At 44.3% G+C, this 24079-nt stretch overlaps 1 protein-coding gene across 5 annotated transcripts in view; it reads right to left on the bottom strand.

Annotated features, from left to right (window-relative positions):
* Positions 1-16233, bottom strand: part of ST3GAL6 (ST3 beta-galactoside alpha-2,3-sialyltransferase 6) — a 104459-nt gene extending 88226 nt beyond the window's left edge. The window contains exon 1 of one of the 5 annotated variants that reach the window (XR_008555601.1): positions 15654-16233. The gene's annotated coding sequence lies outside the window, so the exon portion shown is untranslated. The remainder of the gene's footprint in view (positions 1-15653) is intronic. The other 4 variants (XM_054714031.1, XM_054714028.1, XM_054714029.1 and 1 more) reach the window with 4 other exon arrangements.
* Positions 16234-24079: the final 7846 nt, after the last annotated feature.

The raw sequence follows: 24079 nt of genomic DNA, 5'->3' as shown, positions 1-24079 counted from the left end.
AACAGTTTACAAACCAGAAGAGAGGCAGGAATGAGCTGGTAGTTCACAAGTAACTTTTACAGGACAATTATGGTTTGAGTAGGAACTGACCCAGGTGGGGAAGACCGGGGAGCTTCTCTGAAGAATTTGAGAGAATTCTCAGGAAACTCCTCCGAGAAAGATTTAGCCAGATGAAACTAGGGTGGAAATAAAACATAATCCAGACAGAAGGAACAGCATTAGCAAAGACTCGGGCGTGAAAATGAAAATAATACACTAAAAGATTTGAGGCTGCCCACAGAAAACAACAGCTAATTTTTGTTGCATAGCTACTGCATGCACAGACTCATCTAATCCTCGCAACAGCGCTGAGATGGGCACTGTTAGTCTCATTCTTTGGATGAGGAAGCTGAGGCTTAGGTATGTTGACTTGTCCAAGGTCTCCGAGCTAGAATATGTCGAGCCAGGGTCTGCTGCTGGGGTCTCTGTTCTTCACCTGTAAGCTATTACAGCTTCCCAAGAGCCAAGTCAGCTCGGAGGTTTCCCTGTGTTCAGATTCATTGTGTCAACTTTCATTTTTCACCGAGTAACATCATTTACTATAGATGCATTAGAATAGCTTCAGTCTCATTCCCAGCCTTGATAAATGTATGGCTCCTAGTTGGAACTTATTTCCTGAGGAAATAGTACATGAAAAATTTTTATCATGAAAATGTTGGCAGAAGTCCCAATGTCAATATAACAAATGTCCACGAACCCCCAAACCAAAATAAACGTATCTTTTCAGGGATTTTTTTCAAATGTACCTTTAAGTTCCCCTCCCTATTCCTGATACGCTTCTCTCAGAGGCAGCCACTATCATGAATTCAGTAGGTAGTCAGTCCACATTTTATTCACACACAGGTACAAACACACATTCATAAGCATGATATGGCATACAACATTGTCTTCTGTGATGTTTAACATTTACATAACAAATACGTAATATTCTGAAGTTTGTGTTTTCCGCTCTACACGTTCGGTGTTCTTGTCCATCCATACTGATGAATAAAGGTCTAGTTCATATTTTTTTGAGTTCTGCATTCTATTAACCAAATATATATCAAAGCTAACCATTCCCTACTGGTAGGCATTTAGCTTGTTTTCAGAGAACTGCTTATCTGAATGTCATTTTGGAGCCAACTTACTTTTTTTCTAATCTACAAAAGCCACTTTATAAATTGCTAGGAATAGTTTCAGAGAGAAATTTCATTTTAAATAGAGAAGATTTTTCCTAAAACAAGCACCTTTAATAATGGAAGTCATATAAAAATACCTAGATATTTGAAATACTATAAGTCTCAGAAAAGGGAAAATAAATAGTATTTTAAATGGGAAAATAAATTTCTAGTTAAGGTAACCCTATAATAATCATTTTGAAATAAAATATACTGAAGAGAAAGTAGATGCAGAAAATAGTCTTCTTACAACTGCTTCCTCTTCCTGATAACCATATTGACTGGGCAAAAAACTCAGTGTTTGAGCAAGTAGATAAACCAAAGGCTCCTCTGGAATGCTTTGTTTTGTGTTCTGGCCAGAAAATAACCAAGGCCACAACCCCACAGGAAGATCACCAATTTTTTTTTTTAGAATCAAGGGGTTGGGAGGTGCCTACTATAGTATATGCCAGAGTCAATATTTGCTAAGGCAGACAACTAACCAAAGCAATATAATGCTAGTCTTTGATCTTGAAATGGTCACACCTTTAAACCATTTGACTATATACAATGTTCTTTTTCGTTAATGAAAGTTTTTAACTCAAGGAAGTCATAATGAGGTTTATTACCTAATGTAAACTAAAGTCAAGTCTACAAATATGTGAAGAACCATATGGAATTCCTATACCTCTTTAACATTATTTCCTACAAAATAAAATAAAAAGAATCTGAGGAAACTTCAAAAGGCAGATGTTTTAAAATATGGATAATTTTACTGACATCTGTGTTCTTCATACTTAAAATAACCTACTCTAGAAAACACCAAAGGAAATTTAAATAGGGCCATTTCTCTTTGGAGGGAGAGAGAAGTCTCTTCTAGTAGATTTCCAAAGAAGAGTACAGCATCCCCAAGAAGGTAATTTTTTTTAAAAAAATCTGGGTTTCCAATGAAAGCAGTAATTCTAGCATACTGGGAGTCACAATGAAAGCGTACTGTTTGGCCCATTTTAAAAAACCACTAGCCAAATATTTTAGCACATTCCATAGGCAAGCCAAAGAGATATCACTGCTTCTAGATCCCTGGCCTCCAGCCCAAAAAATCCTCCTGGGCTTAGGAAACACCCCCGCCCCCCCCCCCCGCTCTCCCCTCCCCCTCCTTCTCTTCCCCCCGCCCGCCTTGCTTCAAGAGGCAGTCGTGAACTCAACTGAAATTTATCCTACCAGTAATTCAGTGAAATTGCTGGCCAAGAAGGTGGAACCACACCATCGTCCACTTATCCATCTGTCCATCCATCCATCTATTCAATACAGATATTTATTACTCATTCTTCCCATGGCACAAGATCTCAGGGTGCAAGGACTGTCTGAGCTGAGAGCAAGGTGTACAAAAGGCAAACCTATATAGCCACATATTTAAACACAGACATTTAAGTGGGGTAAAGGCCTGAGGGGAAACGGAGGGGGGAGGAGAGGAGTCATCTGTAATAATTTAAACAATAAAGGTTAAAAAAAAATAAACAAACACAACCTTTTGCCTCAATCTAAACTCTAAACTGCAGCTTCAAGGTGCCGTTTTATTATTTTTCAATTACATAATAAGTCTATTTTACAGAATACATAATTAACAGAAAACATGTAGGGTTTTTTTGTATTTCCCCCTCAAAGGGCAAAATATAAATATTAATATATTGCATAAACCACAGAAACTAGAAGTTGGAAGAGGGTTAGCAAGAAAATAAACTACAAATAGACCCACAACAAAAACTAGGATTATTCAAAACTTTGAAATGTCCCACGTTTGTGATTTTTTTTTAAATGTTCTGAAGACTTTCCCCTAGTTACTAGCATTGAGCAAAGGCTTCTGAAGTGAAAGGAAGGGGTGCCTTAGGAGTGCACGTCCATCTGAGCTAGGCTGTGGACATGTGAGGCGAAGGGGAAGAAACTGTGCCAAGAGCATTTTAGGACAAAAGCCACCAGCGAGTCCCTAGGTCCCGAAGGAAGGACACAAAAGAAGAGCATAGGAAGTGGCCTGGGTCAGTGGAGTAACCGTGGGGACATCACAACAGTCTGGTCCTTGTGGTTCCCCTCACACCAGCAACTCAGCCCGGTGGGGGCGGGGGCGGGGGGGGGGGATAGGGGATAGATACCTTGTAAGGCAGTCTAAAGCCAGTCCTTTGCGGAGAGGGGGGGCGGAGGGGGGTAGTGGGGGAAGGACGGACTCGGCCATCTACCACGCTCCACAGAGCTCCTTATTACTAAAGCCCAATTGTGCTGCTTTGTGATCGGGCTTTCTTACTATCTCAGTTGAGAACTGGCCTTTGAGATGCCTAGGTACAGCAGAATGAAACCTTTATTTACAACACGCCAAACTATGTGAAAGCAGGTATTTCATGTAAAAAGTAAAGTTGGATTGGTTTTCCTATTAACGAAGATTCTGATCCAGAGGAACTGGGGAAAACTACACGGAGGAGGGGCCCCAGTCTGGGTCTGGGGAGGATGGGCAGGACGATGCAGCAGACACCCAAACAGGCAATAATGGGAACCCACAGAAAGCAGAGTTTCAAGGTCTACTCAGGGGCCGCCAGGAAACGAAACTGGCTGCGTCTGAAAATGCTAATGAAGGGCAGAGTAAAGAAATAAAGAAGACGCTGTAGAATGGCAATGATGCCTCCGTCTTCCTATAGGGCACATCACAGACACGGAGCGGCCAGGGGCAGAAGAGGGCACTCTGTGAGCCAGTCCAGACAGGAACAGCTTGGACAGGGACAGCCAGGGCAACGCCAGGAGCAAGGGACAGGCATGCTCTGGGGGAAGCAAAGCTGAGGGATCAGGGCACCAGGCCCACGGCAGACCCTCTGTGTTCCTCTCCTCGGGCTACGAGAACAAAGTGCCACAAATGGGGTGGCTCACAACAAAGTCGTCTCACAATACACTTGTCAAGCAATACACTGTCTTTGGAGATTACAGCTCCCCAGGCGCTGGCAGGGCCATGCTCCCTCTGAAACCTGTGGGAGAGCCCTTCTTTGGCTCCTTCAAGCTGTTCATGAAATGCCAGAATGGTTCATTTCTAATGAGAAAACTGTAAGTGCCAAGGAGTCTATACCTTTGAACTGGTAGATTGGCAACTTCTATAGGCAAATTCATGGGTGATCACTAAAAGGTCGTTGGATAACCACAGACTCATATTAAGGGCATGTCCTACCCTCAGCGGTGCTGACACTTCCTACCCTCAGTGGTGCTGATACTTCCTACCCTCAGCGGTGCTGATACTTCCTACCCTCAGCGGTGCTGATACTTCCTACCCTCAGCGGTGCTGATACTTCCTACCCTCAGCGGTGCTGATACTTCCTACCCTCAGCGGTGCTGATACTTCCTACCCTCAGCGGTGCTGAAAACACGCCAAGACACTTCTTGCTCTGCCCTCTGTGTTCCTGGCCTCCCTGCAGACCTCTCCCACACATTCCATTTGCAGGCTCATTACAGTTCAAGTAAGTTTCAGTATTTTGTTTTTTTTCTTTCATATCTAATTCTTCTTTGGAAATTTTAAGCTCTGGTGGTTAGCATGTTTTGGATACTACTGCTTCATTTCTTAGCAAGAGAAATCAACTCAAAAAACAGAGTTAAAATATACTGGACACCACTCAGACATAGTAGGAAACATATTTTGAAGTTAAAACACATAATATTCTCTAGAGTTAAATGTAATTCAGGTATTTAACATCAGCTGTTGCATAAACTCTTTTGATATGATATATTAAAAACTGAGTGATGCCTTAAAAATGAGAGTGGAGAGGGGAAGGAAGTCAGAACTTCGTATCAGGGCAAACAAAGAAAAATCAAATATTGATAAAAAGTTGACATATAAATTGTCAAGCACACAATTATAGAAAATGAAGCACTTGGCCTTCTGTTCTGTAAAATGTGTTAGGGAGACACTGAGAAGGCCAGGAATTCAGTGGTCCCCTTGCCTGTTCTCCTTGGGGGGTCTCTGACCTGCTGACGCCCATCTCTACTCTCATATCTCATAGAGACACCCAGACTTCAGAGCCTCAAATGATATTTAGTATTTCTATAGTTTAGACACTTGGGTTATTAAAAATGAGAGCCCTATCATCAATTATGCATTACCATAACTAATGTTTTCATCATTTTCTTAGGAAAACAGCAAATGGAAGAGATATAGTCCATGCCACATGTAAATCCAAGTCCAGCTTCAGAAGCAATTTGCAGAATTTGCTTGTTATAAATTGTCTATATAGACCTACATCCTATAAGGCGCATATTTGGCCTCAGGGAGACGAAAACACAGATGTCTAAGACTGACCGAGCAGACTCCTACATTCTCTCCTGCATCACCTCCTAAAAGGCTTGACTTAGAATGTTACGCTCTAAGAGCACCAAACTTCGAGTAGTTCTCAATCACACCCTCATGCCTCAGTGCCTTTGATCATGCTACCTGAAATGGTCCCTTCCCCACCCTCTCGCCTCCTAGCCTCCCCTCTCCCTGCCATAAATTAGAATCATCTGTTGGGATTTAGCTCTTCAAGGAGGACTACTTTCTATCTCCACTTTACATTTGGATAAGGATAGAGGAGTGTCTAAGGAAAAAGCACACAAAGCTGTTTCAAGAAAAGGGATAACCCTAATTTATAATTTTTAAACTACTGAAAAAACATAAACTAAAATAAATCAAGTTTTCTAATGGACATCTGAGTAGAGTAGTTTTTGCTTCTTCACTGCATCCCTCCACTGTGTGCCCACAGATCCCTATATTATAAACATTGGGATCTATACTTATAGATCCTTGTGCCTGGCACTATTGGTGCTCACATATTTGTTGCTGTTCACTGAAGAATAATTTTTAAAAATACAACAACATGAACAAATTAATAGAGTCCAAAATGAAGTTAGGTGCTAAAGGGAAATAGATTTGAAAAAATATTAGAGCTAGATAAGGTCAAACAGAAAGCCATTCTGGAGAAAGTTAACTTTTAATATTTGATGAAGAATATGGTTATAATAATAGAGTTATAATAATAATAATGGCAAGTAACATTGATTAAATGTTTGGTATTTGGCAAAGCCTATGCTGAACTATTTATATGTGTTTACTATTTTTATTTTCTTATTGACTTTAGAGAGAGGAAGGGAGAGGGAGAAGGAGAGAGAGAGAAACATTAATGATGAGGGAGTGTCATCCATAGGCTGACTCCTGCACATCCACCACTGGGGATCGAGCCCCAAACCCAGGCATGTGCCTGGTTCATGAGTCAATGCTTAACCACTGAGCAATACCAGCCGGGCTCTATTTTTTTTTTTTTAAGAGAGCAGTTTGAATTAGAATTCCCGAGAGGAAAACCACATTTTTTAAATATTTTATTGCTTTTAGAGAAAGAGGAAGGGAGAGGGAGAGGAGAGAGAAAAAAAAATCAATGTGAAAGAGAAACATCAATTGGCGACCTCCTACACAGCTCCTACCGGGGATCAGGCCCGAAACCTGGGCATGAGCCCTGACCAGGAATCAAACTGGCAATCTTTCAATGCACGGGAGACACCCAACCAACTGAACCACACCAGCCAGAGAAATATGTGTTTACTTTTTAATTATTGTAATAACTGTAATGAGGACACTATCTCAAATTTATAGGTAAGTAATGCTCAGAAGTTAGGCAACTTGTTCAGAGTCAGGCCATTATAAGCCATAAAACTAGAAAATAAATAGCGGTTATAATCTGGCTTGGATGAGGGAGTGTGGAATGGAAGGAAAAGGTACTAAGTGTCAAAAGAACATCCCAAGCTGCCCTGGCTGGGTAGCTCAGTTGGTTAGAGCGCCAACCCAATACCCCAAGGTTGTGGCCCTGGTCAGGAAACATACAAGAATCAACCAATGAATGCACAAATACGTGGAACAACAAAGCAATGCCTCTCTCTCTCTCTCTCTCTCTCTCTCTCTCTCTCTCTCTCTGTCTCTTATCAAGTGACCAATATATAAATTAATTAATTAAAAACAAACAAACACCCACAGCTAAAACATTGAAAGGCTTGCAGTGACTACAGGCTCAAGTGGGAGCGTAAAAAGAAAGTCAGCAACATGAAACGGCAGAAAAAAAGCATCAAAACCGGGGGTGGGGGGGGTGGGGAGGGGAGAAATTCTCTGGATTTTTGAGCAGAAAAAATATTTCCCTAATTAAAACCACACTTGAAAGATGTTATTATAAAAGGTGCATGGGCAGGAATATTGAGCTTAGGTAAAACATTTTTATAAGAACAGAGTGACATCATTTTATGATTAAAGCAGAAGCCAAATCTGTAAAAACAGGTGTGTGTGTTTTTTGCTATAGATGGGCCAGATTTGTTCTCCAAGAACCTCAGTGCCTGGAAAACATTTTTAGGTACTTCATGGTCAGAAAGTACACACAGCTCCTAACATCCTGCTTAAGAAAAACCCAATTATTTCTAACTTATTTGTAGCATAGCTGGGATCTAACAGGAGTGATAAGCTAACTTGTTTTGACATTTCCCTAAAATATTCTATTGGAAATATTTAGGCCAGCACCATAGAAGGTGCTTTTTTTTTTTTTTTAGAAGAGTTTATTTGAGTCAAACTGACAAGATATGCCAGGGAACAAGATCTTGAATGCTCCAGAACATGCTGCTTATATTAAAATAATAAAATAACACAAATAAAGTAAAAATAATATAACATAAAAATATAATACATGAGCCCTCATGCACTGCTGGTGGGAATGCAGACTGGTGCAGCCACTGACGAAAACAGTATGGAGTTTCCTCAAAAATTTAAAAATGGAACTTCCATTTGACCCAGTAATCCCACCTCTAGGAATGTATCCTAAGAAAACAGAAACACCAATCAGAAAGGATATATGCACCCCATGTTCATAGCAGCACAATTTACCACAGCTAAGATTTGGAAACAGCCTAAGTGCCCATCAGCAGATGAGTGGATTAAAAACTGTGGTACATCTACACAATGGAATACTACACTGCTGTAAAAAGGAGGAACTCCTACCATTTGCAACAGCAGGGATGACCTGGAGAGCATTATGCTAAGTGAAATGAGCCAGGCAGAGAAAGATAAATATCACATGATCTCACTCATTTGTGGAATATAATGAACAACATAAACTGATGAACAAAAATAGATCCAGAGACATAAAAGCATCGAACCGTCAAACCTCGGAGGGAAGGCAGGAGAGGGTGTGAAGTGGGGGAGGGGAGGGCGGGGTAAGAGATCAACCAAAGGACTTGTATGTATGCATACACTAGTAAGCATAACCAAAGGACATAGATAATGGGGGGATGGGGACATGTGCTAGGGGTGGAGGGAAAGCCACTGGGAAGAGGTCAATGGGGGGAAAAGGAGACATACGTAATACTTTCAACAATAAAGAATTTAAATTAACTACTTTTGTTCAAACCTGTACACCCCTTTCGCAAGAGTCCTTCGTGCATTAAATGATGGAGGAGGCAGAGATAAGGGATTATGCACATTTTCTATGCTCAGTAGAGCCAAAGAATAAAAAGAGATTAGAGATTTCTTTTCAAATTCCTTGACTCCTTTTTATGGTTAATATAAAGTTCATACAAATATAGATAATGTAATATAATATGTAATAATGATCCTATATAATAAAAGGCTAATATGCAAATCGACCGAACGGTGGAATGACCGGTCACTATGATGCGCACTGACCACCAGGGGGCAGACACTCAACGCAGGAGCTGTCCCCCTGGTGGTCAGTGCGCTCTCACAGAGGGAGTGCTGCTCAGCCAGAAGCTAGACTCATGGCTGGCGAGTGCAGCGGCAGCTGCAGCGGGAACCTCTCCTGCTTCTGTGGCAGCACTAAGGATGTCAGTTGGACATCCCCCAAGGGTTCCTGGACTGCAAGAGGGTGCAGGCTGGGCGGAGGGAGCCGCCCCTCGAGTGCACGCATTTCATGCACTGGGCCTCTAGTAAAATAATAATTTCCAAATATCCACCTTATTTTGAAAGCAGTGTCCCTTATCTCACAAAGATAATTTTCAAGAGCATTCCTTTAACTTTTAGAATCTATCAAAATAAAAGTAAATTAGCCCTAGACGGTTTGGCTCAGTGGATAGAGCGTCGGCCTTCATACCCAAAGGTCCTGGGTTCAGTTCCTTGTTGCCGTCAAGGGCACAAACCTTGGTTGCAGGCTCCTCCCCAGTCGGGACCCTACTCTGGGCTCATGCAGAAGGCAACGAATCTTTCTCTCTCTCTTCCACTTTCCCAAAAAAATCAATGGAAAAATATCCACTGGTGAGGATTAACAAAAAAATTTTAAATTAATTGCTGTGACTTTTGAAAGCAGTTAAAAATCCACTCAAACTCTAGTTGAATCCCTGGGTTATTACCTCTTTGCTCTTGTCTCACTGCAACTGAATAACCCATTCTCTAATTTTTAAATGCAGTTTTATGACATTACATTGTTTCTATTATATTATAATTATTATACATTCCATTATCTAAATTTTATATGAATTTTATATTAAACATAAAAAGGAGTCACAAATTTAAAAATTAATCTCTAATATCTTTTTATTATTTGGTTCTGAGCACAGAAAATGTACATATTCCCTTATCTCTGCCGCCCCTACCCCTTAATGCAACAAGGACTCTTGCTAAGGGGTGGACGGATTTGAATAAACACATTTAATTTAGTATTATTTCATTTACTACATTTTATATTATATGATTTTATTTTATATTTTATTTGATTATGTTATTTTATTATTTTAATAAAAGCAGCACCTTCTATGGTGCTGGCCTAAATATTTCCAAAAGAATACTTCCTAAGAAGAAAAGTCCACCAACCTGCCAGAAACAGTGGGCTGATAACCTCTCTGAGGACTAAAATCAGATAGGGCTGGGGGAGGGGAGATGGGCAAGAAAAAACAAATCTAAGAGGCAGAGCCTTTAAATACTTAGGATTTTAAAAATATGAATACAGAATATCTCTAATAACCAAGAGGACGCCCCCTGGAGACATTGTTCTTCCTCAGAAACATCGTCACCAGGAGTCTCACCAAGAGCCTGCTGCGGGCCCCTCTCTTGTGCCAACACCTCTCTCAGTTCCCTCAGCAGGCCAGGGCTTCTCCCCACTCCGCCCAGCTCTCCTAAGCTTGCTGAGGAGAGCTTTGTACCCCAGGGCATGTTTGTGTCTCCAACTAGGTTAAATGATACCCATTAGAACCAAAAATAATAATAAGTGTTGGAACTGGAGCAAAGCAAATCTCTGCCTACTCAAGGGCATGAAATTGTGTGTGTAAAGATGGTTGGGTGCTATTAAAGAGGGGATGATTTTGTTATTCACATTCTTGGCACACTTATTTCCTCAGTAATGTAACCACAAACCTGACTAACCCAACTCAAATGATCATAAATTACAAATTATGAAAATGAATTGAAAGTTTACTGTATATGAAAACAAATTTGAGTATCCATCTGATGACATTTTCATACCAGTTTCTTACTTGTCAGCATTAATATACTATAATATTTTCAAAAAGAAAAAAAAAAACTCTTCAAAAGCAGAAGCATTTTAATTAATATATACAAATCCACAGGGATGAATTCACCTTTCACCTTTTTCTCCAGTGGGTAAAGCTTTTGAGATGAAAACCTGATAATCTTAACAGTTATAAAGATAATCATAGTATTTATAAAGATGTTATAACTGAGCTAATATATTAAGATTGTGAGTTAATCCATGGACATTGAATGAGTCATTTGGCAAATGCTCAATCTATAATGTTCTGGACAATGCACCAGATACAGGGGGCACATGGGTGATAAGAGGAGACAGAATCACTGCCCTCTCAAATAGAGTTGTATTCCAGAGTTTATGCCACTACATCAATCAGTAAGAAACAGATACAAAAGCTGAAGGTGAGTTGTTGTTATATACAGGGTGGGGCAAAATAGGGTGGCAGTTGTGAATTCCCGAAGTACAGAGTTTATTCTTATATTATTATTAAGTATTGTATTATTTTCCACATGAACAGCTGTAAACCTACTTTTGCTCCACCCTGTATAGTAGCTATGGTAAGTATGTAAGTTAATAAAGGAACAGAGTATCTGGCTAAAGAATCTCAAAAACAATTTTCTCTCTAAAGAGGGTACCAAGCTTCCCAGAGATTAATATACTAGTGATGATGAACTATCCTGGAATCAAAGGCTAACTGATAAAATGCTGGGGCCTGCTCTTCATTCCTGATAAACCAGCACTATTAGGATTTATTGACTTGGACATAAACTTTCATGGTTTAAGAGCTACTGTAAGATGGCCAAGAGCCTCTACAAAGACCAATGGAAATGAAATTTCACAGGCATAGCACATTACCATGTGAAATTTATGAGTCCTGCACATGACCACTGAAACTGTACTCTAAAAAGGCCATGAGCCTCCCATAACCGACTGCACAGAGGGCAGCCTGGGAGAGGGAGTGGGAGTTCAGGAAAAGGCAAGACTTTGGGAATTTTTATATTATCACCTCTTGCAACAATCATTGTCTTTCAAAATATACAAACTGTAATATATTTCACTAAATAATTAACTTAATTTTAAATATCTAGCTTCAGATGTCACCAACCAACCCAGAGACTTCTTAGAGACAACTAGATAATCAGTCTGGAGAGCGGTTGAGATACCAGAGCTAGTGATAGAGGGTTTTGTGCATGAAGATGACACTGAATATGTGGATTTATTCCAGAGGACAAGAGGAACACTGTGGAGGGTCCTCTGAGCCCTGTCTGCTTCTCTCTGAGGCTATGCCAGTGCCCTAGGAAGGAGGGAGAAAGAGAAACAGGAAAGTACATTGCCCACTAGGTAAAGACTGAGTTAGTCTCTAATTAAAAATCCTCAGTGTCATCCCCTTCTAATTAAAGCACAATTCAAACTCCTTTCTAAGACCTGAAGGCTTCACATAGCTATCTCCTACCTACCTCACTGACTGCATCTCCCCCCCACCCCCCGCCACCACTTTTGCACTCTTCTTCATCTAGTTCTTCAAATGCTTTGAATTCATTCATGTCTCTGACATTTTGCAGTTGCTGTTCCCTCTGCTAGAATGCTCTTCCTTCTGCTCTTCACTGGACTGGCTCCTTCTCACCATTCACATCTCAGCAAATATCACTTCCTCAGAGAAGCTTTCTGATTGCCCTAAAGTAGCTACCCAACCCCTTTCTAGTACACCCTGTGCTGTATCGTCTTCATAACACTCATTCTCTCTGAAAGATGCTTTTTCATTTATTTGCATCTTGTTTAGTGACTCTGTTTACCACATAAGCATAAGCTCTATAAGATCAGGGGCTTTGTTTTGTTCAACACTGCACAGCCTAACCCCGCGACCAGCACCTAGAACATCTGTTACATGGTGGGTACTCAGTAAACCGGTTGAATCTCAAGTGCCACCTTATGGGTGACCATACAGAAAGTCACCCAGGATCCACTGGAAAACCACTTTCTGCTCCCTTGGCAGGCCCACCTCCCAGCACAGTGACTGTGACCCGCAGCCATACCAGCTCCGCACCTGCTTCTGCAACCCATGGAAGGCGAGAGTGACCCCGCTTCCCTTGGGAGACTCTCCAGCTTCCTTGCCATCTCCTTATCTGGAGGCCTTATTCTCCTCATCTCCTACAGATCTTTCCATGGTGGGAAAGCATTGCTTAAAGAACCCTTCAAAGACCACCATTACATGCTACTGAATAAAATGATGCCATCTGCACACTGAGCCTGAGGTATAAGGGGGGAAAGAGAGAATAGGTAAGAAGAGAACCTTTCACTCAGTTTTCCAGTGTTTATGACAAGAAGATCGCCTAAGGGTTGGCTGCTCTCCTTCCCTTCCTTCCCAGTGGTCCAGGAAGAGGAAAAGCCCCTGGCCAGGTCCAGAAGGTTGTGGCAGTAAACAGTAGGCTGGCGATCCCCCCTCGGATAACCAAAAGCTCTCCAAGAAAAAGATGTACGAACAAGGGAAAGAGACTCAGATCCTACTTCTCCTTACTCCTTTTACCCTCATCCCCTCCCTCCAGAATCTCATCCCTTCTTATCCTGGTAGCAATGGCAGCCAAGCTCCTGACCAAGGCCAAGACACGACTGATTCCCATGATGAAGAATGGTCCATCTGACACCCTGATATGAAACCAAAAGGACAGTTCCTACCGAAACCCTGTAAGTCTAATGCACACATTCTATTCCATACATCAAGCTTGCTCCAAATCAAATACATTCTTATTTTTAATCCATAAGGGTTTACTTGGGAATTGTGACGTGTGCTGTTATCCACTGCAGTTGGGGATAAACAGGAGATGTCCATGTTATCTGTGAGGGTGAGGATGTAGCCCTGGGAAGACTTCTTCCAGGCAAGAAGAAGACAATAGGCACTTCAGTGAAACTATATTCAGAATGAAAAGAACTTCTGGAACACAACCCATTGGAGATGACATATACTCCTGAATTTGTCCTGACACAGCACACCTAAGTGGCACGTCAAAACCGTGGAGAAGACAGAAGACACCTAATTGGTGAAAGTCCGAAGCTGTCAGAAGGAAAGGCAAAGTATGCAGACCACCAACTGAAGGAGCCCTGCCCAAGGTGTAATGAAGAAGTATATGCTGATCAGGGGGTGGAGAAGTTGAATGTGTAAGGCAAAGGAGAAAGATACGCACACAGAACGGAAGAACTTGTGAGCCACGTAGCCCATGGAGGCTCCTGGAATGGTACAGGGCACAGGCGAAGCAGACCTTCATGGGGTCCGTTCTAAGTCACTTAACCTGGAGCAGTCTTGGGTTTTTAACTATAAAATGGGACTAAACATTCCTGCCTTATAGTGTCGTTGGGGAGATTTAATAGAATAGCTTCTGTGAACACACTGGGGATCACAGTGGTGCCAGGGGAGTTTGGTGCTTTCTTCACCTCCTTGATAATCATAGCCTAGAATGCGCGTTAAACAGATCTCTGGTCCCAGCCTTGGGTGGAATCGATTTCCGAGGAAGTCAAGTGGTAAGCTGTATAGTTAGCAAGTGATGCTTATCAGAGAGATATGGGAAACAGCATGATTTCGTTTCTCTGCCACAATGCTCCACCTGCGGTGGAATACATATCTCCAACAGAAGACAACGGCCGCCACTAAGTGCTGGAATGAGAAACCTTGAGAATCACAATTTTCACAAAAGACAGACTGATGTCTTTTAATGGTATGTCTCATAATGGCCTTATTCTGCCAATACTGTCCCTTTCTGAGCCTCAAAGGTTGTTTCTTGTTTGTTTGTTTTTATTGATTTGGGGTATAAGAACAAATGGAATCTGAAACAGTCACGATAGCAGTTTCCCTTTATTGAACCATTATAAGGCAACGGTGCAGTCTGGGGCTGTGACCAGAAGGTCACATATGCAGGCCTGCGTCCATCAGAGACCTGGAGGCCGGCGTGGACCCGAGGCCTTAGGGCCCCAGAGCGCGCCGAGCTTCTGGCAGGCCTGCAGCTTCCCCACCCGGTTGCCAATTCACGCCGCCCCCAGCACGGGCGACTGGCTCAGGAGCGGCAGCGCGCGTGGTGGCCGCCACCCGGCATTCACGGTAGTATTCTCGTGCCCACTCCCACACCGTCCTTAGACATTGCCTCTGAACAGCAAACACCCACCTCCCGCCCCCAGCCGCTCTCCCTGCCCTTTCTACCGGAGATCATAAAAGAAGGAACATGGGGTGGCTTGGCTTTTAGTTTCTGGAAACCAGTTTATATAACGTGTCGTTAAAGGCAAAATAACAGCACACAAGGAAGGGGCCTGAGGTCTCTGCCTCAAAATGGCAAGTTACTGCTCCCTTATCTTGAAAAGTAAAGGCTGCCTGCCTGAACACTGCCGTTTTCTTACCGCCACCCTCTCCCCAATACCGCCTCGGAGCTCGCTTTGTTAGGTCTAGTTCTATTGTGGCGGGAAGAAGGGTTTTTTGGATTTCTTTTTTAAGGTCAAAGACCAGAACCTTGCACTCGCCCGTGCTCCTATACAGACCTTACACAAAAGAACAACAGTGAGCGAGGAACCCGTCACCTCTCCGGTGCCCAAGCTCCCCTGAAACTAGAAATTGGGTCCCAAGCAGGGTCCTCTCTGCTCTCGGCGCACCTCCGCTTGCCGGCGGGCTCCTCGCCTCTCCCGCCTTCCCGGGCGGGCACGGGGTTCCGAGCGCCCCGACGGTGCCCCCCCTCTCCGCCCCCTAAACTCAGAATTGGGGGGCGGGGGGGGAGAGAACGCTAGCCACTCTCCATGGGCTTGGAGGGAGCGCAGAGGAGCAGTCGGCTCAGCGTGCCCCCACCCCCGACCCTCCGCTTCAGAGGCGGTAAAACCTGGGGATCTGGGCAGCACAGACCCAGACCACCCCGACCAGCACCCCTAACCTCCCTCACCCCGCAATGCAAACCCACCGCGAGCAGCCAGGGATAATTACCCGCCGAGTCGCAGGCGCGAAGACCGCAAAACCGTGCGGGGTCCCGCGGCCCGGGTCCCGCTGCGCTCCCTCCGCCGCCGCCGCCGCTGGCTCCTCCGGCTGCTGCTTCTCCCGCGGCGCCTGCAGCATCGGGCCGCCGGAGCGCGGCCGGCGGAAACCGGAGGAAGGTGGCGTGGGTTAGGGGCGGCGTGGGCACGACTCGACCCCCGGGACCTGGCCAGGGAGTAGGGAAGGGCGCAGTGCCGCCCGCAGGCCGGGCGCCCCAGCCGGTGCGCTGCCCTCCGCGCCCGGGTCCAGATGCCCGGCGACTGCGCCGAGCGCCCCGGAGCCGCGGGGAGGCTCCTCCTGCTCCGCGGCTGGCGCCAGATGGGCGGTGGCCTCGGCCGCCCCCAAGTTCGCAGAGGAAGGTGCACTGCGGGGAGAGAGGCTGCGGGGCTGCGGGGCTCCGGGCCCACGGGGCGGCGAGGCCGGCGCGGAGCCGAGCCCCTACCTTTTGGGCTGGGGCCACCCGCCGCGCGCCCTCGCAGGGCGTTCCGCACCGGAAAATCACCGCGGAGAGAAGGCCGGGGGGAAGCGGCGGGTGGCTGCAGGACAGGGTAAGAGGATCAAGTTCCACGGCCAAGAAGACACTCCCATACCGCCCCGGTTTGTTTGGAAAACTGCCCAGGAGAACGAGAGGGGCAGCCCGGGTCCCCCTCCCCCCTTCCCCGCGGCTGGCAGGCGGCAGAAGTAAACACGTTTGCTGGGCGCTAGCGGGGACTTCTGTGACCCTGGGCGGAGCGCGCGGCCCGGTCCCCAGCCCACGGGGACGGGTGTTCGGGGAGCTCTAGAATTCACGGACTGCACTCTTCAAGGGCAAATCTTGTTAGTGCTTTTCGTCTTTCGGAGACGCTATTTTAGGGAGAAGAACGAAGGTGGGACGTGCATTTTAACAGGTAGCTCTCCCTTGAGAAAAACATAGAATGTCCTCATCCTTGGATTGCTCTGAATACTTTTTTTTTAAATTTCGGTGTGTGAGATAATTCATTGTCTAACAACATTCAGTTAATAACTCCAGCCTTTGGACACTGTGCATCATAATCACGTGCTATCCAATGACGCCGGAGAGAAGGGGCGCGGGCTTGGGTGTGATTCAAAGCGGGCACTGTGTCAGGCGCTGAAACCAAGTCCTTCTGTATTTTAACAACAGTCCTAGGAGGCAGCACTTGTTATTGTCATCGTTTTAGTTAAAAATAAAACAAACAAACAAACAAAAAACAACTGAGAGCGTTCAGAAAATCCCTCCTAGACCTTCTCCTTTCTTGAAGTTGCCTTTGAAGTAGCACACACAGGTATGGTCATCTTAAAGGTGGCTCCGGAGACATCAGGGTAGTGGAAAACATTTAGGAGATTTGTCCTTCTGGGCCAGTTTTTCTTGAGGCTTCTTTGATCTTTTAGCTTCTCCTGAATTCCTTAGTATCCTTCCCTCATCGAGATCTTCAGAGTCAATACCGCGGAGCAGGAGGAACTTCCCCGCAGCGCCGGAGGGGCTCCGCCAGGTCGCTTGGTCTCTAGGCCCCGGCGCGGAGGGCAGCGCACCGGCTGGCGGGCGCCGGGCCTCTGGGCGGCACTGCGCCCTTCCCTGCTCCCAGGCCTGGGACTCAGCTATATATTTGCATATGTAAATAACCATCCTGTTGATTACGTAATTACGAGTGCATGAGAAAGGAATTCAGGTTTCCCGGGAAGCTTACTTGAAACTTTGTAAATGATAGTATCTCCATATTCTACTTGTCCTGTCCTGGCTTCACAGGTGTCAGCAGCCTAAGTCTCAGGAGCTACATTTACTCTCCTTCTAGGGGCTGGAAGGGTGGTGGGAGGGTGGGACTAGGGATCAGTAAGTCCTCAGCACATGAATGTGTAAAATATCTCTTTGGTGGAAGCCATAATTAAGACAAATGAAAGAAAATAATTGCAGCATATTATTTAAGAGGGTTAATATCCAGAATATATAAAGGATTCCTATAGACCAGTTTTTAAAAAAATGACTATTTAAAAATAAGACCCTTGTCTGTAAAGCAAGCAATTCACAAAAGAAATACAAATAGTCCACAAACATGCACAAAGATTCTAGTGTCTTTTGATAACACTATTTAGGAAAATGTAAACAAGGATGAGAAATCAGATTGACAAAAACCTAAAAAGATTAATGAGATTAGTGAGTTTTGTCGAAGGTGTCAAGGGAACTAACTATTCAAGGAAGTGTAAAGTGGTACTTCCTTTTTAGAGAACAATTTGGTGATTGCTATCAAATTTACAAGGTACTTCTGGGTTTGAATTTCAGAACCCTAATTAAGTTTCCTTAACTTGCTTCCTTTGAAGACAGTTTGACCTCATGCCGACAAGCAAGGTAGGAAAGAGGACAAGGAAGGGGAAAACAGGAAATCTCTTAGCAACTCCCTGCACAGAACACACACACACACACACACACACACACACACACACACACACACACACACACGCACACACATACACGCACACACACACATAATGATAGGGCTTCCTCAGGAGTTGGGGAGGGGGGCAGTCTATAAAACTGCCCTGTCTTGGAGCAGCTCGCTCATTCTCTCATTCACTCACGAGAGATGTTAGAAGTCTGGATCCCTGTCCCAGCTGATGGGTCCAGGAGAGAAGGGAGAAGTCCCACTCTCCTCTTCTGTCTGTGGAGATGCTCTCCTAATTTCTACTCCAGGACTGTGACGGACAATTCCATCAAAGCATTACAGATAACTTTATTCAGCCCATTTCTGTAAGTACCACATTAGCTAACATCTTTGTCTCCTTAGGTGGTTTGCAGAGAGAGCTATTATACTGTTGGAAGTATACTTCATGGGAGTGTTTTTGGAGGATAGATCTCTAAAAGCGAATTGCTGGGAAAAGCGTATGTGAACCTACACTCCAATAATTTCCTAATTTATTTTTCATGTTCATAAATTCACACTTTTAAAGAAAACTCTTTCCACTGCGCTCCTGAAGCAGAGTGCAAGGCGGAGTCACCACGGTGAGCTGTGAGTGGTACAAAAGCTTCTCTACATCTTCCAAACGCCAGTCTGCTTGTATCCTTCAAACCAGCAGTTTGATTTTCTAGGACTCCACCCTATAGAAATGATTACATATAAACACAAAGATAGATATAGGGATGGTCACAGCAGCATTGTGTATGTGGGGAGGAACAAACTGTCCTCTACCCTCAAGGTTCTGGCTGGCCTAATAACCAAATAGACATGAGACAGACTAGCAAGAATTTAATATATACATCTGTATGGGAACCCCATGTACATGAAAGAGTCAAAGACCCCACATGCAGGAAAGGTTCAGAGATACAAAGGGCACATCGGTATATAAGACATCCTGAGCGAGGGATGGGGTCAGGTGCCTGGGGAGTTTGGAAAGCAGGCATTGTCCTGGCCTCTGTGGCTCAGTTGGTTGGGCGTTGTCCCCTGCACCAAAAGGTCTCTGGTTCGATTCCTGGTCAGGGCACATGCCTGGGTCGCGGAGATCCCCAGTGAAGGAGGCAGCTGATTGATATTTCTCTCCTTCTCCTTTCCTCTCTTTCTAAAATCAGTAAAAACATATTAAAAAAAGAAGAGCAGAACTTTAGTAAATAGAAGTTTGCCCTGCCCTATAGCTAGGTTAAAAAAAGTTCTATCTGATAATCTCTTATGGCCTCTAGTTCAAATTCTTCTAGGGAGTAGGGAGTGGGGAGGGGGGCTGAATTCTCTCTTGAGCCTTCTGCTAAAAGTTGCCCTTAGCTCAATACATTCTGCATACCACAAAAGGCACATCTTGGGGTGACTCATTCTGTTGTGGGGTCGAACCCTGGAGTCAAAAATAAGACCACCGGAGGCTGCTGATTGATTAAAAAGCAGGCAAGGATTTATTGAGCTGGCCAGGACGGCCGCGAGAGCACCACACGCAGGTGGCCACCCTCACGACCGCGCTGTCCCAGGTGTAGGCAGTCCTTTTAAAGGTCCAAACCACAAAAATTTTCCTTTGTTCTAAATTCTAAAGTCTGGGAACAGCCTGCAGGGGGGTTCCCAGCCCCTGCTGGACATTATTGGAATGTGGCCCTATCTTGGGAAAGCAGGTTTTTACAGAAGCAGACCCAAGCGGAGTCAGTAATCTCTAAAGGTTATCTACAGTTTCTACTCCTGGAGCTACTGAGTCAGTGGGAATCCATCTCCTGTAGACCTGGTCCACAGGCACAGGAAAATCACCTCTGTGAGTCTCCAGGTCTCAGTCTGGAAGCTGAGGTAACCACCCTATTGTCCAAGCAAGCAAGTGCGTGCAGAAGCCAGAATAGCAGGGTTAAAATTCAAACAGCAGTTTTTACCTAAGGATGGTTGCTACCATACTTCAATTCTGGACCCTCACACTTGTAATTCTAAAAAACAGGAGAATAGTGCCCAGGAATACAGTGACTGATAAGATTATGGTATATCCCACTATTGAATGAAGCTATTACAAAGCTATTATAAATGTGTTACATATACATATATTGGGATGATAGCTACTGTATATTGGTTTTAGAAGTTCTACATTTAGGAAATATTTACTGTGTGACTCATTTAGATCAAGCAGAAAAATAAAGAACCAGTGATATGTGAGGATATATTTGTGAAAACATAGGAAAATGTTCTCAAGGCTACACACCAAAATGTTGACAGATATTTCTTCTAGAGAGTGGAATTATAGGGGCAGAGAGGGAGTGAGGGAGGACTTTTGCTGTTTACTCTAAGTATTTCCAATAACTTGAGCTTTTTATAGTGTACACTAGAGGCCCGGTGCACGAAATTCGTGCACAGAGGGGGGTTGTCCCTCAGCCCAGCCTGTACCCTCTCCAATCTGGGACCCCTCGAGGTATGTCCGACTGCCCGTTTAGGCCCGATCCCGGTGGGATCGGGCCTAAACGGGCAATCGGACATCCCTCTCACAATCCAGGACTGCTGGCTCCCAACTGCTTGCCTGCTATCTTCCTGATTGCCCCTAACCGCTTCGGCCTGCCAGCCTGATCACCCCCTAAACCACTCTGCTGCCAGCCTGTTTGCCCCCAACTTCCCTCCTCTGCCGGCCTGGTCACCCCTAACTGCCCTCTCCTGCAGGGTTGATCACCTCCAACTGCCCTCCCTTGCAGGCTTGGTCCTCTCAACTGCCCTCCCTTGCAGGCCGGGTGCCTCCCAACTGCCCTCTCCTGCTGGCCATCTTGTGGTGGCCATCTTGTGTCCACATGGGGGCAGGATCTTTGACCACATGGGGGCAGCTATATTGTGTGTTGCAGTGATGATCAATCTACATAGTACTCTTTTATTAGATAGGATAGAGGCCTGGTACAGGGGTGGGGGCCAGCTGGTTTGCCCTGAAGGGCGTCCCGGATCAAGATGGGGTTCCCTTGGGGTGTGGGGCAGCCTGAGCGAGGGGCCTGTGGTGGTTTGCAGGCCGGCCATGCCCCCTGGCAACCCAAGCAGAGGCCCTGGTATCTGGAATTTATTTTCCTTCTACAATTGAAACTTTGTAGCCTGGAGCAGAGCCAAGCCTGGGCTCTGGCAGCCATTTCTGTTGGGGTTATAATTGAAACTTTGTTGCCTTAAGCGGGTGGGCCCGGCCAAGGTGTGCAGAAAGCTTTGCTTCCCCTGTTGCCGGCAGCAACCCTGGCCTGCTCTCTCAAGCTCCGTTCTGCCGCCATTTGTTTGAATTTGTTTACCTTCTATAATTGAAACTTTGTAGCTTGAGTGGAGGCTTAGGCCTGGCCAGGGCAGGCAGAAAGCTTGGCTTCCTCTGTTACCTAGGAAACCTTGCTCTCTGTGGCTGTAGCCATCTTGGTTTGGGTTAATTTGCATACTCGCTCTGATTGGATGGTGGGCGTGGCTTGTGGGCGTGGTTTGTGGGTGTGTCGGAGGTATGGTCAATTTGCATATTTGCCTATTATTAGAGAGGATGAATAACTTTTGTAAGTTTTTTTTTAAAGATGTGTTTGGGAAAAGAAAATAAAAAAACAAAAAACAAAATGAAAACGCACTGGTGTTTTGGCAAAATCTTGAACTCTAACTTGGTGATTCTCTATCTGCATGCTCATCATCCTATATAATGCATTTTTTTTCCAGTCAAGAAAGATCAAGATAGAAATACCAGGTGAAGACAAAACAAACTAAAATCCTTACAGCAACATTGAAAGAATAACAAGAAGATCTACATGAATCTTGTTTTCATTTTGCAGTGGGAAAAAAACTAGGTGTGAAAGAAGCTTGAAGAAAGAAGTAAAACATTTTACTTCATAAAAAATTGCAGTTTCTGAATGACAAAACACACCAAGAAATAAAAAGACAAGCTGGAAAAAAAAATATTTGCAACACATGGCAAATGTTTAATTTTCATATTATACCAAGAGCTCTTTGGAGAAAATAATATGGAATGTAATAGAAAAATAGGCCAACTACATGGACAAGCAGCTCTCTGAAGAGAAAAATAATATAAATATTATTTAATTAAACATATATGTATGCCTACTCTGTTTTAGGCACTAAGTATGTATGCAGCAGTAAAGGAAGAAAACAGATAATAATTCTTGCCCCATGGAATTTTCATTCTAGTGGATTTGAAGAGTCTTCAATTCACTAATCAAATTTAAAGTTATGTATGACTTGCACTTATTGGTAAAAATTACGATTATTAAAACGAATTGAGGCCCTGGCCGGGTAGCTCAGTTGGTTAGAGCATCATCCCCATATGTCAAGGTTGTGGGTTCGATCCCCAGTCAGGGAACATACAAGAATCCATAAAAGTGGAACAACATATCAAAGTTTCTCTCTCTTCCTATCTCTCTAAAAATAAAAAATAAAAATTTTAAACTTATTGTGGAGATACAGGTACTTTCCTGTGCTGTTGATGGGAGTACAGATTGATTCAGCATTTTTGGAGGATATTTTAGCAATTACAACTTTAAACATTTATATACTTTGATGCAGAAATGCCTCCAAAAGAAACGTCTGTAACAATTTCCTTGCACAATTATACAAAGTTGTATATAAGAACTACCATTTAGATATTGCTTATAATCTAAAGGTAAACTAAATCTAAATGTAATCCAGTAAGGGGTTGGAATTACAGTGTCATGTATACCATAGAATTCTGTTTAGTTCTATACCTAATGACTTGGAATAATGCCCAACATACTACTAAATTAAGCAGAATGCTGCAAAACAGGTTAGCTAGTAATCCTGTTACTGTTACATGTAAACAATAATAGAAACAATAATGATAGTTATAATGAAGCTTACGTTAGCACACAAACAGACCGTATCTAAAGGAACACACACAGCTGTGAACTTTAGCCACCTCTAGAGGATGCACTCAGGGGAGACTGAAAATTATACATTTCTGAATGTTTTATTTCCACAAAAAGCACCTACTATTTGTAACAGTATAAAAGATAGAATTTTCAAAACATTTAGGTTTTAGGAATTTTCACATGGATTGCTCAGAGATATACCTAATTGAGCCTGTTGGGGAGTGGGAGGTCAATGGGTTTCCTGAGAAGGCATGGCAAAAGCTATGTTGTTAAGGGCTGGTTGTGCACCATTTTCATCAGAACCTTGATACAGTGACAGTGGTTTTGGTTTCTACTGTTCTCAACCTCAGAATTAAAGGAAATCCCCCACTGCCAAACTTCACATCACCAATAGGTATTTATGAGAGAGTGACTTGTTGAGCCAAGAGACATTGGGATACAAACTTGGTTCTGGAGAGTCCACCAGGATCCACTGCTGGTGCATACCTAGGAACCTGTCCCTTCCTTTTGCCATAATACCTGAAGATAAGCAGAGGGGCACCAAGAGAATAGGGGAAAAGAAAGGCAATGAGGAGGCCACTGGATACACTTAAATGTGAGCTCATATTTATTACTAGAGGCCTGATGCATGAAATTCGTGCAAGGGTAGACCTCCTTCCACCAGCTGCCGGCACCAGCTTCCCTCCAGCTACCGGCACCCGGGACCCGGGCTTCCCCTGGCCTGGCCTGGCACTGTCCGAGTCCGCCACCACCTCTCCTCCTTCCCCCTCAATTTATTGCCCTGCCAGTTGGTGGCCTGGGCCTCTCTCTGTGGGGTGATTATGGGGCAATGGCGGGCCCCCAGACCAATCGCATCATACCTGCCTTGGCTGGCCTGGCACCATTGTGTGTCATAGTGTGGTGGACCAGAAGGTCATCAGGACGGTGGTTCTGTTGTTCGGTCAATTTGCATATTATGCTTTTATTATTATACCAGAGGCCCGTTGCATGAAGATTCATGCAATAAGCCTTCCTTCCCCTGGCTGCCGGCAACGGACAGCACCCGGGACCCAGGCTGCAGTGGAGCCAAGCCTTCAGCCTTCAGGTTTGGCTCTGGTCACAG

This window comes from Eptesicus fuscus, chromosome 3, assembly GCF_027574615.1.
Source record: "Eptesicus fuscus isolate TK198812 chromosome 3, DD_ASM_mEF_20220401, whole genome shotgun sequence".
NCBI lineage: Eukaryota > Metazoa > Chordata > Mammalia > Chiroptera > Vespertilionidae > Eptesicus > Eptesicus fuscus.
Note: the sequence above shows the minus strand (reverse complement) of the source record. Positions and strands in the feature narration are given on the sequence as shown.